This window comes from Lutra lutra, chromosome 11 (assembly GCF_902655055.1).
Source record: "Lutra lutra chromosome 11, mLutLut1.2, whole genome shotgun sequence".
Classification (NCBI taxonomy): Eukaryota; Metazoa; Chordata; class Mammalia; order Carnivora; family Mustelidae; genus Lutra; species Lutra lutra.
The window spans coordinates 19742291-19760478 of NC_062288.1; the positions used below are offsets into that span (position 1 = coordinate 19742291).

The 18188-nt window shown below is 39.3% G+C and overlaps 1 protein-coding gene across 13 annotated transcripts in view; it reads left to right on the forward strand.

The window, feature by feature from the left end:
- The window catches only part of SRPK2 (SRSF protein kinase 2), a 254374-nt gene that overhangs the window by 187180 nt on the left and 49006 nt on the right, over positions 1-18188 (forward strand). The gene's annotated exons all lie outside the window — the stretch shown is intronic.

Consider the following 18188-nt stretch of genomic DNA (forward strand, 5'->3'; position numbering starts at 1 on the left):
TTTTACTTTTAGTTAATCTCTAATTCTGACATTAACTTTTAGTTAATCTCTAATTCTGACATGGGTCGAACTCACAACATATTCTTCTAACTGAGCCAGCCAGGGGCCTCTGATTTCCTTTTCCTCTTCCTCTTCCCTTTCCTTTTCTCTTTTTTCCCCCTTCCTTCCTTCCTTCCTTCCTTCTAAAGATTTTTATTTATTTGAGAGAGAGAGAATGAGAGAGAGAGTGAGCATGAGATGGGGAAAGAAGGTCAGAAGAAGCAGCAGACTCCCTGCTGAGCAGAGAGCCCGATGCGGGCTCAATCCCAGCACCCTGGGATCACGACCTGAGCCGAAGGCAGAGGCTTTAACCCGCTGAGCCACCCAGGCACCCCTTATTTTCTAAGTGACTTTTGGTACTGATCACCCTTTCATATGCTTAGTGGCCGTTTCCATATCTTCTTTGGAGTTGCTATTTGTGTATATGTGTGCGTGTACTCAGATGAAAATTCCGTTATTCTTGAGCCCATGGTTCATAATAACACATGTTCTCATTATGAGGGTCTGTGAGAACTTTCCTCCACTCTCAGTACACGGGAAAGCCATATTGCTACCCTCTCCTAATTTATTTTATTTTATTTTATTTTTAAGATTTCATTTATTTATTTGACAGAGAGAGATCAGAAGTAGACAGAGAGGCAGGCAGAAAGAGGGAGGGAAGCAGGCTCCCTGCTGAGCAGAGAGCCCGATGTGGGACTCGATCCCAGTACCCTGAGATCATGACCTGAGCCGAAGGCAGCGGCTTGACCCACTGAGCCACCCAGGCGCCCTCTCCTAATTTATTATTAATGATTTTAGTAATGTTAAAAGTTCAAACCAAGTGGAAAGTAAGCAAAAAAAGTTCTCACTTTACTTCCAACACAGTATTCCGCAGTCCATTTTTTCCAAGGTGAATTTAAAGGGTGGCTCAGTCAGTTGGGCTGTGGACTCTTGGTTTCAGCATGGGTCATGGCCTCAGGGTTGTGGGATCAAGCCCTGCATCAGGCTTTGTGCTGGGTGTGGACTCTATTTGGGATTCTCTCTCTGCTCCCCTGCCCCCTTCCCCAACCTTTTCTCTCTAAAAAAAAAAAAAAAGTTTCCTAGGTGTCCTCCCAGAAATTAATGTATGTATGTATGTGTGTGTGTATATATATGTGCATATATGTATAAATAAAATGTATATTATATATATGATATATATATATATAATGTATATGTATATCCGTATGTGTATAATTTCCATAAATGAAATTGATCTGTGCATGATCCTTATCATGCTATTTTTCTTTCAGTAATATTTATGGATACAGTTCCATGAATCTAAATACAGTTCTGCATCATGATTTTCTGCATGATATTATATTCTGTTTATTTACTTTAACTTTGATACTTAAATGTCTCCCCCTTTCACTGTTGTAAATAATACTACTGGGAACTGCTTGTGTATTTATCTTATGGGTTTGTTTTGAGCATGAATGTTTACATGGGATTAGCTAGTTTGATGCATAGTACATTTTGACTTTAAAACATGTCACCATTGGGGGGTGGCAGGCTCAGTCGGTGGAGCTTGCAACTCTTGCACTTAGGGTTGTGAGTTCGTGTAGAGAAGACTTAAAAATAAAATCTTAGAGGGGAAAAAAAGTCACCAGTTGCCCTTCAGAAATATTATACTGATTTATACATTTACCACAAGTACATGAGGGTGGTTCCACATAGCACCACTACACGGTGTCACCAGTAATCTCTGTTGTTATTTTACTCATTTGATTTTTCGTAAGACTGGCTGATTGTATTTAACATTTCTTTTTTTTTTTTTTTTTTTTTAAGATTTTATTTACTTATTTGACAGACAGAGATCACAAGTAAGCAGAGAGGCAGGCAGAGAGAGAGGAGGAAGCAGGCTCCCGGAAGAGCAGAGAGCCCGATGTGGGACTCGATCCCAGGACTCTTAGGATCATGACCTGAGCTGAAGGCAGAGGCTTTAACCCACTGAGCCACCCAGGCGCCCTGTATTTAACATTTCTTTTTTTTTTTTTTTTTTTAAGATTTTTATTTATTTATTTGACAGAGAGAAATCACAAGTAGGCAGAGAGGCAGGCAGAGAGAGAGGAGGAAGCAGGCTCCCTGCTGAGCAGAAAGCCCGATGTGGGGCTCGAACCCAGGACCTGGGATCATGACCTGAGCCGAAGGCAGCGGCTTAACCCACTGAGCCACCCAGGCGCCCCTGTATTTAACATTTCTAAAGTTAATTGTGTCCTTCATATTTTTTTGACTATTGGGTTTTTAAAGCTTGATTTTATTCTTTTTGTGTCATGTGACCTTGTGTTTCTTTTTCTAAAGGTTTAGTTCTTTTATAATAATTTCATCATATCTTGATTAGGCTTTATTCTTTTGTCCTTTTATATGCTAATTAAAATCGTTCTACGTAGTTTTGTGACTTTCATCCATTCTTTCAGGCTACTCAGCTCTTTTCACCATATCACTCATATTCACTGTGAGCCTTCAAACTTAAATCTCGCTCAGACTTCCAGACCACAGTTCTTGCTGGGAGAATAGTAGTTTTTCCTCTATTAATAATACACTGAGATGGTAAAGTTCTCTCCAAGGCTGTTAGGTCTGAGGCACAGAAGAAGCAGTTTTCAGGAAGGAAGGATCTAATAATAGCAGTATTCACTTAAGCCACAGTTTGAGGAGGATGAAGGTTAAGACAGGGTCAGTGACCTACCTGGAGGGAGTGCCCTAGAGACCCCTTGATTGGGGTCATGGATAATGACCAGGTGTTCTAGAGTGATCATAGCAGATCCTTGGGTAAAATGAAAACATTTTTAGCTTGTTGGGGGCGAGGCAAATTGGTTACCCAATTAACAAGGAAAAGTTGACTCTAGGACAGGATCCCTTGAGCATATTTTTAGGCAGAAGAGAAGAAATCTCAGGGCACCTGGGTAGGTTAAAGCCTCTGCCTTTGGCTCGGGTCATGATCTCAGGGTCCTGGGATCAAGCTCCACAACTGGCTCTTTGCTCAGCGGGGAGCCTGCTTCCCCCTCTCTCCTGCCTGCCTCTCTGCCTACTTGTCATCTCTCTTTGCCAAATAAATAAATAAAATCTTAAAAAAAAAAAAAGAGAAGAAATCTGAAGAGAAGTTGAAGGGCTGACAAAGAATTAAATGAGTGAATTTTGGAGATAGTATTGGAGAGGTTGAGATTACCTCTTTCTTGCAAAATAGGGAGGTTTTACATAGCTGTTGTGGTAAGCAGAATAGTGACTGTCTGGCTATTATTGTTGAATAATGAATTATCACAGAACTCAGCAGCCTTATGCCAGCTTTTAATTTTGCTTATGATTTTATGGATCAGGAATTTGGAAAGGGCAAAAACAAGATGGTTTGCCTCTGCCGCATGGTGTCTGTGGCTTTAGCTGAGACATCTCAAAGGCTTGAAGTGACTTGATGGGCTGGGGACTGGAATCATCTGGAAGCTTGTTTACTCTCACATATCTGGTCCCTGGGACAGAGGATTGGAAGACTGGAACTGCCAGCTGGAACCCTGCCATGTGGCTTGGCTTCCTCACAGCATGGCAGCCTCAGAATAGTCACGCTTCTTACCTGGTGACTCAGAGTTCCAAAAGCAGACATCCACCTTTTAAATTTTAAAGTCAGGGCGGTGTTGCCTTTTACAACCTAGCCTCAGAAATCACGCAGCCATTCGTGCTACATTCTTCTGCTCGAAGCATTTTGGAAGCCGATCAGATCCCACAAGGAAGAGAAGTAGAGTCCATTTCTTAGTGATAGAACTTCAGGGTTCTAGAAGAGCAAGTGGTTTGGAAGATATTGTGTCTTTTTTTGGGGAATATGATTTGTTGGAAGAATGTCACAAGAACTTAATGAAAGGACATTGCAGCCTCCCGTGAATGTTTAGCTAGGTTTATTTTTTTGTGTAATCATTTAACTACTTTTCCTAGAGCATAAATTCATTTAATACTCTTTTTGTCTGGCATAAATTCAAAGTCCTAAGCCTGAAGCCCACTAACTGTATCAAATTGCTGTGTCGGGTGCCTCATAAAGGAGTATGCACAAGTTGGTTCATGAGTTGGGCTTTCTCATGATGATTAAACTAGAAAGCATTCTTTGCTTTTGGATTATAAATCTAGATGGGGCTTTAGATTGAGGCTCAAAGTAAGTTCTGTTTTCTATATATGTTAAATATCTTTTACTTACTATATTTGTAGTCCTTTGACTCTAAGACCTATGTTCTTTTTCCCATTTTAAACGTTTCTTAAGAATAATTGAGAATTTGGATTATACACAATGTTTCTTCATTTTTTCTAAAAGATGTAACATCTGCTTTGGAAGACACCTGCAGTTGTGTGGTTGAGTCTGACCTTGCTGTGCACTTCGGTATATCCTTGCTGTCTTATGGTCAGTAGGAGCCAGAAATAACAAGGGCCTTGACTTCGTAAAGGAGTGTAGTCTTTCAGTTATATATTGGTATCTGAGTGCGTGTAATTATGGGCTTTGGATTCAAATGGCCAGGGAACTGCTTTCAGGGTACTTTTACTTGAAAAGTTTCTTAGTTACTAAAGGAAATCTCAGTGTTTTGTTTGTTTGTTTGTTTGTTTGTTTTGTTTTCTGATTTCTGAATTCTGCTTTTACCCAATACGTTCTCAGTTGTTTTCCCAGATCAATTGTTTTCCCAGTTCATATATTAATATATTTGAACTTATCTAGAACATAATTAAGAACCAAGAATGAGCCCAGAATCTTTGAGTACATAGGAATAATGTCCAAGTTCTTGTACTATGTTTACTAAAAGGGGAGAGTAACGCCCTTTTAGAATTTCAAATAATATATATATATATATATACTCTTCCTTTGCCCAGAAAGCAAGTAAGGAGAAGGCTAAGAACAAGAAATAAGATATAAAAGCTGGAAAAATCATGAAATCCCAATAAACACTGCAGCCTTAATCTGCTTGATATAGTGATAAAAGTTTTAGGCAGAATGACCACATCTTATCGGAGGAAAATCAGATTGTTATCAGACTTTTGCACATCAGTGTTGTAGGACAATAGCGTATTGTTGAAGACAATAGCGTAATGCATTTGACATACTGAAGGAAAGAGATTCTGAGCCAAGCATTTTGTATCCAGTCAAACTGACCTTCAATTCTAAAGGTCCCATGAAAACTGTTAGGTACATGCAAGTCTTGAGGGAGTATTTTTCTCTGAGAAATCTGTTCTTCAAAAAAATAACTGCAGACAACCAAAATTAATGTAGAGGGATAGATACAAAGACTGATTTCATTAAATGACAAAATCATACCTGAAAAATTCAGCTCTATCAGCCTCTGGAGTATTTATCTTACAACATACTATTAAGTAGGTATATTAACTAGATGCTCAAAAGGACTTTGAAGAATCAGTATTTACTTTCTGTTGACTGTATTTTTCAATTTAAGGGTAAATTTTATAACAACATATTTAATAGAGCAGTGGTTTAGATTCTCCTATCAAAGACACATGAAGAGATAAATGGCTGTGCCTGGCACTGTGTGAGAAATAATAGAAAGTATTAGTAATGGATACAAAATGTGTCTGTGAGCTCTTTAGCTGTGAATTCTGAGATTTGTAGATTATTGTATGTAAAATATATTTTTAGTGAAATTGCAGACTTGTTGTATGTATATGTATGAGAAACTCATAAACATGAGAAACATCCATTAACCATTTATAATCTGATGTTAACTCCTCTGCATTTTAAGGTCTACCTACCTTCAAGGTGCCTTTATAGAATACTATGTTCTAAACCATTCTTCCTGGATTAAGAAGTGATTCAGAAGTGTTCTAGACTACAGACTGTAGAGATGAGGCTTTTAGAGTTTGCCTTGCTCCACCATGGGATTTGCATGTCCACTGTGGGCTCTGGCATTCCTTTCTTATTAAAGATTCTATATTTAAGTAATCTTTACACCCCGTGTGGGGCTCGAACTCACAACCCAAGACCAGTTGTTGCATGCTGTACTGACTGAGCCAGCCAGATGCCCCTTGAGGGTCTTTTCTAGCAAAGTGAAAATGTCCACATCATTATATTTTAGAAAAACTTTGCTATATCTATAAAACTATGGCACTAAAGAAATGACAAGAAACCTAATTATTGATCATAAAAGCAGATCATATCCTTACTCTATTTGATTTTTGTCTAGAATCACATTCCAACTTTGTAAATATTTGGAGCTGTTAGTGGACTTTAACCCTTAAATATTTGTAGATCCTATGATGGCCATGTTTAGGGTCTTAGAAATAGTATCAGGGCTCAATTTCCTTCTTACCAGTTTGTCTTAAGTATTGTATGTTTTAATTTTGCAGTATAAAAAAGTATAATTTTTCCACTACACAATTCTCTCAGTGGTGTTTTTATTTGATATTACTTGGGATACATTTAAATTATTAGTTTACTCTTCCCCTGTCTGTTCATAAGAGAAATAAAGGGAAATCTTCTAAGGATATGCTGTATTAGTAAATTCTGTTCACAGTTAATAATGAAACAACTCTCGAGGCTTTTCACAATCTGATCCCAAAGTGCTTTTCTTGTTTTCTTCTTAGCAGCAAACAGAAGTATTGATTTTACTGTGAGCATGCCTTCCTGCTATTGTAATTTTCCTCTTGCTATCTCTTTTTCCTTCTGGGCCTTCCTCTGTTTTTCGTTTTTTGTTTTTTTTTTTTGTTTTTCTGTTTAAGTGTAATATTAACTCAGAATTTAATGCTAGCCCACATCTTAAACTGGTAAAGCCTTTTCAGTTCTTCCTCACACCATACCAAGGAACAGACAACCAGCCTCGCTCCCATCTGTGTCTCTTCTGTTCTCTGCTTTCTCTCTTGTGTATTTTATTGACTTGCCTGCTGTGATCAGGTACTATCTGCTAGGGACACTGTCTCTCTCCTCGTAGTGTTTAAAATCTCCTGGGAAAGGAGCGCCTGGCTGGCTCCTTCCATGGAGTGTGACTCTTGATCTCTGGATTTTGAGTTGAGCCCTACATTGGGTGTACAGATTACTTTAAAAAAATCTTTGGGGGCGCCTGGGTGGCTCAGTGGGTTAAGCCGCTGCCTTCGGCTCAGGTCATGATCTCAGAGTCCTGGGATCGAGCCCCGCATCGGGCTCTCTGCTCAGTGGGGATCCTGCTTCCTCCTCTCTCTCTGCCTGCCTCTCTGCCTGCTTGTGATCTCTCTCTGTCAAATAAATAAATAAAATCTTTAAAAAAAAAAAAAATCTTTGGCGTGCCTGGGTGGCTCAGTCATTAAGTGTCTGCCTTCGGCTCAGGTCGTGATCCTAGGGTCCTGGGATCGAGTCCCACATCAGGCTCCCTGTTCAGCAGGAAGCCTGCTTCTCCCTCACCCACTCCCCCTGCTTGTGTTCTCTCTCTCTCAGTGTGTCTCTCTCTGTCATATAAATAAATAAAATCTTTAAAAATAATAACAAAACCTTTAAAGTAAAATCTGAGGAAAGACAAATGAGGAAATGAATAATTAAAACATTGTGCTTTGTAACAGCATAATGAGACATTATAGGGGTTCATAAGAGTAGTACAGGACAGGAGCTTCTCCTCATCCAGGAGAAATCAGGAAATGCTGATGCTGGAGAGGGCCTTGTTTGAGCTTATCCTGAATGATAAGTAGCTGTTAATTGTATCCTAACACTTTACATACTTGAGACATTTTACACATAAAATACATAGACTATAATAGACAAATAATGAGGAAATTAAAGAAAAAATTAGTCACATTAAGGTTAATACATAAAGATATATAAATAAGTATCTGTACAATTTAAGAGTGTTGCAGATTTTCCTCTGGGTTTCTTAGTCATCAAAGCAAGGAAGGAAATGCAGTGGTTGTGAGACTGACAGTTTTCATAAGATGAAAACAAACTAGTCACTCTAAACAAGAGTGCTTTCTCATGGTGCTAAAAATAAATCTATCATGAACCAAGACATTTGTGAGATTTTATTCTTCCTGCAAGCTGATAACTTAGCCAGCCAGTTTCACAGATGCTTGCAGAAGACGTGATACTCCTGCTTCAGAAACAAAGGGTTTTATTACAGCACAAGAAGCAGCGTGTGCTCATGTCCATACTGGTTCCCCCACCGCCCCAGTCCCACAGAGGCCATGTGGAGGCAGGCCCAGGTCGGTGCTCTTCACACTGTGCCTTTGTATCAAAGCTGAGGAACTTCAAGATTGGGAAACTCTAATCTTTTCCTGGTATGCAACCAAACCTGCCCAACCTTTGTTCCTGGGGGGGGGAGATACTTATCATACAGGATAGCAAACCAGTGTACCCTCTTCTCTAGTGGCAGATAGTATGTCTGTTTTCCAAGGTTATTCACCTTGGAATCCTTTGAAAGATAGTCTGGAACAAAGGCTATCAATGTCTATTTCAAAAGGTGTGCAGAAATCTGGTTGGTTTGGGACCAAGTTCTCTCATGAGGTTACCATCAAGCTGGGGCTGCAGTCATCTATAGGTTTGACTGGCCCAAAGGATCTGCTTCCCTGATCATTTAGGTGGTTGTTGGCAGGTCTCAGTTCCTCACTGGTGTTCACTATAGGCCTCCGTTACCGCCACATGTGCCTCTCTCCACAGGGCTGCTTACAACAAGGCAGCTAGCTTAGCAGAGAAGGGGGAGGAGGGAGCACCCAAAATAGAAGCCACAGTTTTTATAAGACAACGATAAGCCACAGTCTCATCTCTTAGGAAATGACATTAAACTTGAATTTTGAAAACCTGGATTCTTTTAAAAGTATATTTTAATGTTTGAATACACCATTGATAAAAAGATGAGTTTCTCTAATAAATTTTAAAAAAGACTTTATTTATTTATTTGACAGAGCAAGCATATGAGCCATCTGGCTAGGGTGGAGGTTGCAGAGGGTGAGGGAAAGAATCTCAGGCAGACTCCATGCTGAGTGTGGAACCCTTCATGGGGCTCAACCTCATGACCCCAAGATCACAACCTAAACCATAGCCAAGAGTCAGATGCTCAACCGACTGAGACACCCAGCCACTCTCACCATTTCTATTCGTACTGGAAGTCCTAGCCACAGCAGTCAGACAGCAAAAAGAAATAAAGGCATCCAGATCGGTAAGGAAGAAGTAAAACTTTGACTATTTGTGGGTGACATGATAAGACAGAAACCCAAAAGATTCCACCAAAAAACCGCTAGAATTGATAAAACAAATCCAGTAAAGGTGCAGGATATGAAATCGGTGTACAGAAATCTGTTGCATTTCTATACACCCATAATGAAGCAGTGAGAGAGAAATTAAGAAATCAATGCCATTTACAATTGCACCCCAGATTATAAAATACCTGAGAGTAAACTTAACCAAACAGGTAAAAGGCCTAGATGCTGAAAACTACAAAACATTGATGAAAGAAATGAGCATGACACAAAGAATTGATGGGAAGAAAAATATTGTTAAAATGTCTATACTATCCAAAGCGATCTACAGATATAATGAAATCCCTATCAAAATACCAGCAGCATTTTTCACAGAACTAGAACAATCCTAAAATGTGTGTGGAACCACAAAAGACCCTGAACATCCAAAGCAATCTTGAAAGAGAGAAGCAAAACTGGAGGCATCACAATTCCAGGTTTCAAGCTACATTACAAAGCTCTAGTAATCAAAACAGTGTAGTACTAGAACAAAAATAGATACATAGATCAGTGGAACAGGATAGAAAACACAGGAATAAACCCATAATGGTATAGTCAATTTTGAACAAAGCAGGAAAGAATATGCAATGGGAAAAAGTCTCCAACAAATGGTGTTGAGAAAACTGGACGGCTACACTGGACCACTTTCTTATACCATAGATAAAATAAATTCAAAATGGGTTAGAGACCTAAATGTGAAAACTGAAACCATAAAAATCCTGCAAGAGAGCACAAGCAATAATTTCTCTGACATTGGCCATAGCAAAATTTTTCTAGATATGCCTCTTGAGGCAAGGGAAATAAAAGCAAAAGTAAACTCCTGGGACTCCATCAAAATAAAAAGTTTCTGCACAGTGAAGGAAACAATCAAAACTAAAAGACAACCTACTGAGTGGGAGAAAAAATTTGCAAATGACATATCTGATGAAGGGTTAGTATCCAAAATGTATAAAGAACTGATACAACTCAACATCTAAAAAACAAATAATCCATTAAGAAATGGGGAGAAAACATGAACAAACATTTCTCCGAAAAAGACATCCAGATCACCAATAGACACATAAAAAGTTGCTCAACATCACTCATCATCAGGGCAATACAAATCAAAACTACAGTCAGATAACACCTCACACGAGCATCACATTAGTGAGAAGGGCTAAAGTCAACAAACAAAACCGTGTTGAAGATGTAGAAGAAGAACCCTCTAGCACTGTTGGTGAGAATGCAAGCTGGTGCAGTGACTGTGAAAACAGTATATGGGGGTGCTTGGGTGGCTCTGTCATTAAGCTCCTGCCTTCGGCTCAGGTCACAATTCAAGGGTCCTGGGATCGAGCCCCACATCGGGCTCACTGCTCAGTAGTGAGCCTGTTTCTCCCTCTGCCTACTCCCCCTGCTTGTTCTCTCTCTCTCTCTCACTGCCAAATAAATAAAATCTTTGAAAAATGAAAGCAGTATATAGTTTCCTCAGAAAGTTACAAATAGTACTGCCCTACGATCCAGTAATTGGACTAGTGGGTATTTACCCAAAGAATACTAAAGCAGCAATTCAAATGGATACGTGCACCCCTGTGTTTATTGCAGCATTATTTATAACAGGCCATAAACTATGGAAGCAGGCAAAATGTCCATCAATAGATGAATTTGTAAAGAAAATGTGTGTATACACACATATACACAGTGGAATATTCACCATAAAGAAGAATGAAATCTTGGGGGGCCTGGGTGGCTCAGTGGGTTAAAGCCTCTGCCTTTGGCTCAGGTCATGATCTCAGGATCCTGGGATCGAGCCCCAGGTCGGGCTCTCTGCTCAGCGGGAGCCTGCTTCTCCCCCGCCCCCCTGCCTGCCTCTCTGCCTCCTTGTGATCTCTGTCTGGCAAATAAATAAATAGATAGATAGATAGATAGATAGATAAAATCTTTAAAAAAAAAAAAAAAAAAGCCTCTGCCTTTGGCTCAGGTCATGATCCCAGAGTCCTGGGACTGAACCCCACAGCGGGCTCTCTGCTCAGCCAGGAGCCTGCTTCCACTTCTCTCTCTCTCTCCGCCTGCCTCTCTACCTACTTGTAATCTCTGCCTGTCAAATAAATAAATTTAAAAAAAATCTTAAAAAAAAAATGAAATCTTGGGGCGCCTGGGTGGCTCAGTGGGTTGGAGCCTCTGCCTTCGGCTCAGGTCATGATCCCAGGGCCCTGGGATCGAGTCCCACATCGGGCTCTCTGCTCAACGGGGAGCCTGCTTCTCCTTCTTTCTCTGCCTGCCTCTCTGCCTGTTTGTGATCTCTCTCTGTCAAATAAATAAATAAAATCTTTAAAAAAAAAAATGAAATCTTGCCATTTGCAGCGATGTGGACAGTGCTAGAGAGTATAATACAAAGCAAAATAAGTCAGCCAGAGAAAGACAAATATTATATGATTTTACTTATATGTGAAGTTAAAACACAAATGGGCAAAATAAAAAGAGACAAACCAAGAACCAGACCTTTTTTTTTTTTAAAGATTTTATTTATTTAGGGTGCCTGGGTGGCTCAGTTGGTTAAGCAACTGCCTTCGGCTCAGGTCATGATCCCAGAGCGCCAGAATTGAGTCCTGCATCAGGCTCCCAGCTCCACGGGGAGTCTGCTTCTGTCTCTGACCTTCTCCCCTCTCATGCTCTCTCTCTCTTTCTCTCTTTCTCCCAAATAAATAAATAAAATCTTAAAATCTTATTTATTTATTAGAGAGTGCGAGTGGGGAGAGGGGCAGAGGAAGAGGGAGAGAGACTCTCAGGCAGACTCTCTGCTGAGCACAGTCCAACATGGGGCTGGAACCCACCACCCTGAGATCACGACTCAAGCTGAAGCCAAGCATTGGATGCCTGACCGACTAAGCCACCCAGATGCCCCCAGACTCTTAACTATAGAGTTTGTTCTCTGCAAATGAATGGAGGTGGGGGGACTTAAAAAGGTGATGGGGATTAAAGAGTACACTTACCATGATGAGCACTGAGTAATGTATAAAATTGTGAAATCATTATGCTGTATACCTGAAACTAATATAATGCTGTACGTTAATATACTAGAATTAAAACAAAAACCTTAAGAAAAAAATGAGTTTCTTTCTTTTTGACATTTGGCAGCTTTTAGTCATCATATCTGGCGTATCACAAACCTTTTACAAAAGGGGCTACATTAGTGAATTAAAGAGCTATAGACAATACCCTGAACCCTGGTCTGCTGACTTGTTAGTCTGTCATCAGTCACAGTGGATTTGGATAATGGCAGAACAATAGGGAACACTTAGGCGGCACTGAGTGTGTGCCCAGGTACGGTCCTGATCAGGTGACTTGTAGGGGCAAATACCCAGAGAAACAGAGTAATTTGCTCTGTGTCACATAGCTAGTAAATGCCAGTGTGATTCAAATCAGCACCCTTTTTAAAGCACAAATCTGAATAAGTAATTGGCAGTTAGTCAAGAGCTTAAAATTATTCATGGGACTTTATATGAACATTTTGGATATTCAGGGTCTCTCAACCTATGGATTTTACTTAAATCTCTGTGGCTCTACTACTGAAATTGTTTCTCCATTTTATCATATTTTACTCTCAAGTCATTTTTGTTGTTACTTCTCTAGGTCATAGATAAGTAGGAATATTCTTTTGGAGCATTCCTTTGCTCTGGGTTTCCATGTAGAGCTCTCTCCTATTCATTAGTGTTACAGAGAGTATTTGGTATAACAACAGATTAACTTATATTCAAGAGGGTTTTTTATAAGATTTTATTTATTTGAGAAAGATAATGACAGGGATAGTGAAAGAGGGAATGAGCAGGGAGGAGAGGGGAGGAGATGGAGAAGCAGGCTCCCCACTGAGCAAGGACCCCGGTGCGGCACTCAATCCCAGGACCCTGAGATCTTGACCTGAGCTGAAGGTAGACGTTTAACTGACTGAGCCACGCAGGCATCCCTCCAGAGGGTTTTTCAAAAAAGATTTTATTTATTTGAGATAGCACATGTACACATGTGTGCAAGCAAGTGGTGGAGTGTGGGGAGGAGCAGTGGGGTGAGGGAGATGGAAGGAATCCCAAGCAGACTCTGTGGGGAGCAGTAGCCTGACTTGCAGCTCTATCTCATGACCCTGAGATGATGACCTGAACCAAAACCAAGAGTGGGACGCTTAACTGACTGAGCCACCCAAGCACCCCTATATTCAAGAGTCTTTAAATAATAGTGATTCCTTTGCTTAACTGCTTTTGAATCTCCCTTAATCTGAAGGGAGTTTAATAGTCGTGTCAGAGTCTTTCTTATTGCCTTGTTTTGTTTTGATGGCTACTAGGGATATTTTTTAATACTCTTATTTCTGCTGCCTTTTAATGTGTAGTGTTATTAATGTTTCTACTGGGATACATGTGATTTATTTTTTATTTTTATTCTTTAAATTTCCATTAACATACAGTTATTTGTTTCAGGGGTACATGTCTGTGATTCATCATTCTTATATAATATCCAGTGTTCATTACAACACATACCCTCTCCAATGTCTATCACCCAGTTCCCATCCCTCCCACTACCTCCTTTCCAGCAACCCTCAGTTTGTTTCCTAAGATTAAGAGTCTTGGTTTGTCTCCCTCTCTGGTTTTGTCTTCTTTCATTTTTTCCTCTCTTCTCTTATGATCTTTTGCCTTGTTTCTTAAATTCCACATATCAGTGAGATCATATGATCATTGTCTTTCTCTGATTGACCTGTTTCACTTAGCATAATACCCTCTAGTTCCATCCACATTGTTGTACGTGGCAAGATTTCATTTTTTGATGGCTGTGTAATATTCTCTCTTTCATGTGTGTGTGTGTGTGCGTGTGTGTGTGTGTGTGTTCTTCTTTATCCATTCATTTGTCAATGGACATCTTGGCTCTTTCCATAGCTTGGCTATTGTAGACATTCCTGCTATAAACATTGGGATGCAGGTGCCCCTTCAGATCACTACATTTGTATTTTTGGGGTAAATACCCACTAGTGGTATTTTTTTTTTTTAAAGATTTTATTTTTTTTATTTTTTTTTAAAAAGATTTTATTTATTTATTTATTTATTTATTTATTTGATGGAGAGAGATCACAAGTAGGCAGAGAGGCAGACTGAGAGAGAGAGAGAAGCAGGCTCCCTGCTGAGCAGAGAGCCCGATGCGGGGCTCGATCCCAGGACCCTGAGATCATGACCTGAGCTGAAGGCATAGGCTTTAACCCACTGAGCCACCCAGGCACCCCACTACTAGTGGTATTTTTTACCCAGCAGGGTTATAGGGTAGCTCTGTTTTTAACTTTTTGAGGAAACTCTATACTGTTTTCCAGAATGGTTGCACCAGTTTACATTCCCACCAACTGTGTAGGAGGGTTCCCCGCATCCTCGCCAACACCTATTGTTTCCTGAGTTGTTGATTTTAGCAATTCTTACTGGAGTGAGGTGATATCTCATTGTGGTTTTGATTTGTATTTCCCTGATGCCTGATGAAATGAAATGAAATACAAAATGATTTGTATTTCCCTGATGAAAAAGTGGAGCACTTTTTCATGTGTCTGTTGGCCATTTGGATGTCTTCTTTGCAGAAATGTCTGTTCATGTCTTCTGCCCATTTCTTGATTGGATTATTTATTCTTTGGGTGTTGAGCTTGATAAGTTCTTCATAGATTTTGGATACTAGCACTTTATCTGGTATGTTATTTGCAAATATCTTCTCCCATTGGTCAGTTGTCTTTTGGTTTTGTTGACTGTTTCCTTTGCTGTGCAAAACCTTTTTATCTTGAGGAAGTCCCAATAGTTCATTTTTGTCTTCGTTTCTCTTGCCTTTGGAGATGTATCTATCAAGAAGTTGCTGCGGCCTAAGTCAGAGAAGTCACTGCCTGTGCTCTCTTCAAGGATTTTGATGGATTCTTGTCTTACATTTAGGTTTTTCATCCATTTTGAGTCTGTTTTTGTGTATGGTGTTAGGAAATAATCCAGTTTCATTCTTCTGCATGTGGCTGTCCAATTTTCCAAACACTGTTTGTTGAAGAGACTGTCTTTTTTCCCATTGGACATTCTTTCCTGCTTTGTTGAAGATTAGTTGACCATAGAGTTGAGGGTCCATTTCTGGGTTCTCTGTTCTGTTCCATTGATCTATGTGTCTGTTTTTGTGCCAGTACCATGCTGTCCTGATGATTGCAGCATTGCAATAGTGCTTGAAGTCTGGAATTGTGATGCTGCCAACTTTGGTTTTCTTTTTCAACATTCCTCTGGCTATTCGGAGTGTTTTCTGGTTCCATACAAATTTTAGGATTATTTGTTCCAGTTCTGTGAAAAAAAGTTGATGGTGTTTTGATAGGGATTGCTTTGAATGTGTAGATTGCTCTGGGCAGCATAGACATTTTCACAGTATTTGTTCTTCTAATCCATGAGAATGGAATGTTTTTCCATTTCTTTGTGCCTTCCTCAATTTCTTTCATCAGTATTCTGTAGTTTTCTGAGTACAGATCCTTTAGCCCCCCCCCCCCCCTTTGGTTAGGTTTATTCCTAAGTATCTTATGGTTTTGGGTGGGGTGAATGTGATTTAAATTATGCTGTAACTTACTAATGAAGAAAAGAGTATTTTCTTAGATTTCAACATTTTTTATTTGATGTTGCCTGTAAACATCATTTTCACAACTGAGAGATGCAACTGTGAAATTTTACAAAGCTTATGTGGGATAAACTTTTAGAGCAATACTTTATTTTCATATTTAGTTCATAACCAAAATTATGGTTGCTAAATATTTGTAAAACTTGTTCATAAAGACCAATTACAATAGATTCTTACGAGTCATTGACAGGCAAACCATTTCCAACTCAGGCATGTTGTCAATACCTCGTACTGAGAAAATAGATACCATTGAAAATGGCAGTTTTTATTTTGGAGTTTTTTTCTCTCTGTTTATTCACAATGCCAGTATTCACTTAATTCATATTACAATTGTAGACAGAAAGAAAAGGGTTACATATTTTAGCTCATGGGTGACTAGTAAAGCATGGTGTGGCAGAAAGAGCCCAGTGTTGAGAGTCTGGCACATCTGGATGCTAATTCTGACTCTCCCGCGTGCTTCCCACATGGCAGGGAACTGATGATGGTGGAGCCTCGCTAGCCACCCCCTGACATACACGTGTGCGCGTGCGCACACACACACACACACACACACACACACACACACACGTTTAGTAGGAATGATCATAAGTATCATCATAAACACAAGGAATCAAGAGTGGACCTTCAGTAGGCTTTTTTATTTTGCTTTCCTTCTAACTTATTTCTTAGAGGTCATTTTATAATTTTTTTTAAAGATTTTTGTTTGTATATTTGACAAACAGAGATCATAAGTAGGCAGAGAGGCAGGCAGAGAGAAAGGAAGAAACAGGCTCCCTGCTGAGCAGAGAGCCTGATGCAGGGCTCGATCCCAGGACCCTGGCATCAAGACCTGAGCCGAAAGCAGAGGCTTTAACCCACTGAGCCACTCAGGCGCCCCTTCTTAGAGGTCATTTTAGTAAAAGTAGGGTCCCACTGTGTGTGTTCTCTGGTCACGCTGCAGAGCATCCTCTGTCCCTCAGTGGTTGAAACTGGTTTTTAGCTGTTTGGGGCTTGCCTCTAGACAGCCCTCTCCCCTGCACACATTTGGAATGAGTAAGAGACTGGTTAAAAATGACGTGCTTTTTATTATGGAAATTGTCGAACATACAGAAGTGTTGAAGGGAATAGTGTAGGGAGTTCCTGCATTTCCTCTGTGGAGGAGGGTGTTACCATTTTAGCATAGATGAGGAGTTGCTGACATTCTCCCTTATTTGCTTTATTGTATACATATATATATATATTTTCTTTTGCTGAATTACTGAAAAGGAAGTTACAAAAATCATGACATTGTACTCCAAAAAATTTTCAGCAGACTTATCTAAGAATAAGCATTCTCATTATATAGCCATGATGTCATTGTTCGAACTAAGAAAATGAATAATTCCGTAATATCTAAAATCCATATCTTATTTAAGTTTACCTAATTGTCTGAAGAAATGTCTTTTACACTTATATTTTTCTTCTTTTTAAATCTGGGTCCTAATCGGATTTACCCATTATGTTAACTACTTTTTTTTTTTTTTTTAGTTCTTTTAATCTAGGAATGAGTCCCCTCTTCTTTCCGTTCCTTGGCAACTTTAAGTCTGATGCTGTCTGTAGGTTTTTCACAGATGCTCTTCTGTTCCTGCTTTGTCCAGAATTTTGACCAGGAGTGCGTGTTGGCTATTAGGAGATTTTTTTTTTTTCCTATTTATTGAGCTAATCATATGGCTTCTAAGTTTTCATTCCTGGAATTAAAACCTGCTTGGTCATGGAGTATTATCCTTTTTATATGTTATTTAATTAGATTGGATGAAATTTTATTCAGAATTTTTATATCTACATCATGGGGTAAATTGGCCTGTAACTTTCTTATATTTTTGCCAGGCTTTGGAATCAAAGTAATGCTGGCTTCATAGAATGAGATTAGGAGTATTTCCTCCTTTTCAGTTTTCAGGAAATATGTAGAATTTTAAGTATTTTTCCTGTAAATGTTTGAGATTATTCACCAGTTCATTTTTTATGGGAAGGTTTTTACCTACGAATTGATTTTTTTAGAAACGGAAACAGAGTTTTTTAGGTATGTGATTCTTGATTGGAGCTTGGGTATGTTGTGTTTTTCGTGGTATTTGTCCATTTTTTCTATGTTTTCAAATTTATAGGTATAAATTTGTAGTATTCTCTATAGCTGTCCTTTTACTAGCTATAAAATATGTAGTGATGTCACTTCACTCGTGTTGGTAATTTGTGTTTTCTTTCTTTTGTCTGTGGTCAACTTAGTCGATTTATTATTTTCATTTTCTCAAAGAACCAGCTTTTGGTTTCACTGATTTCTCTCTTATGTTTCTTATTTCACTGATTACAGCTCATATGTTTATTCT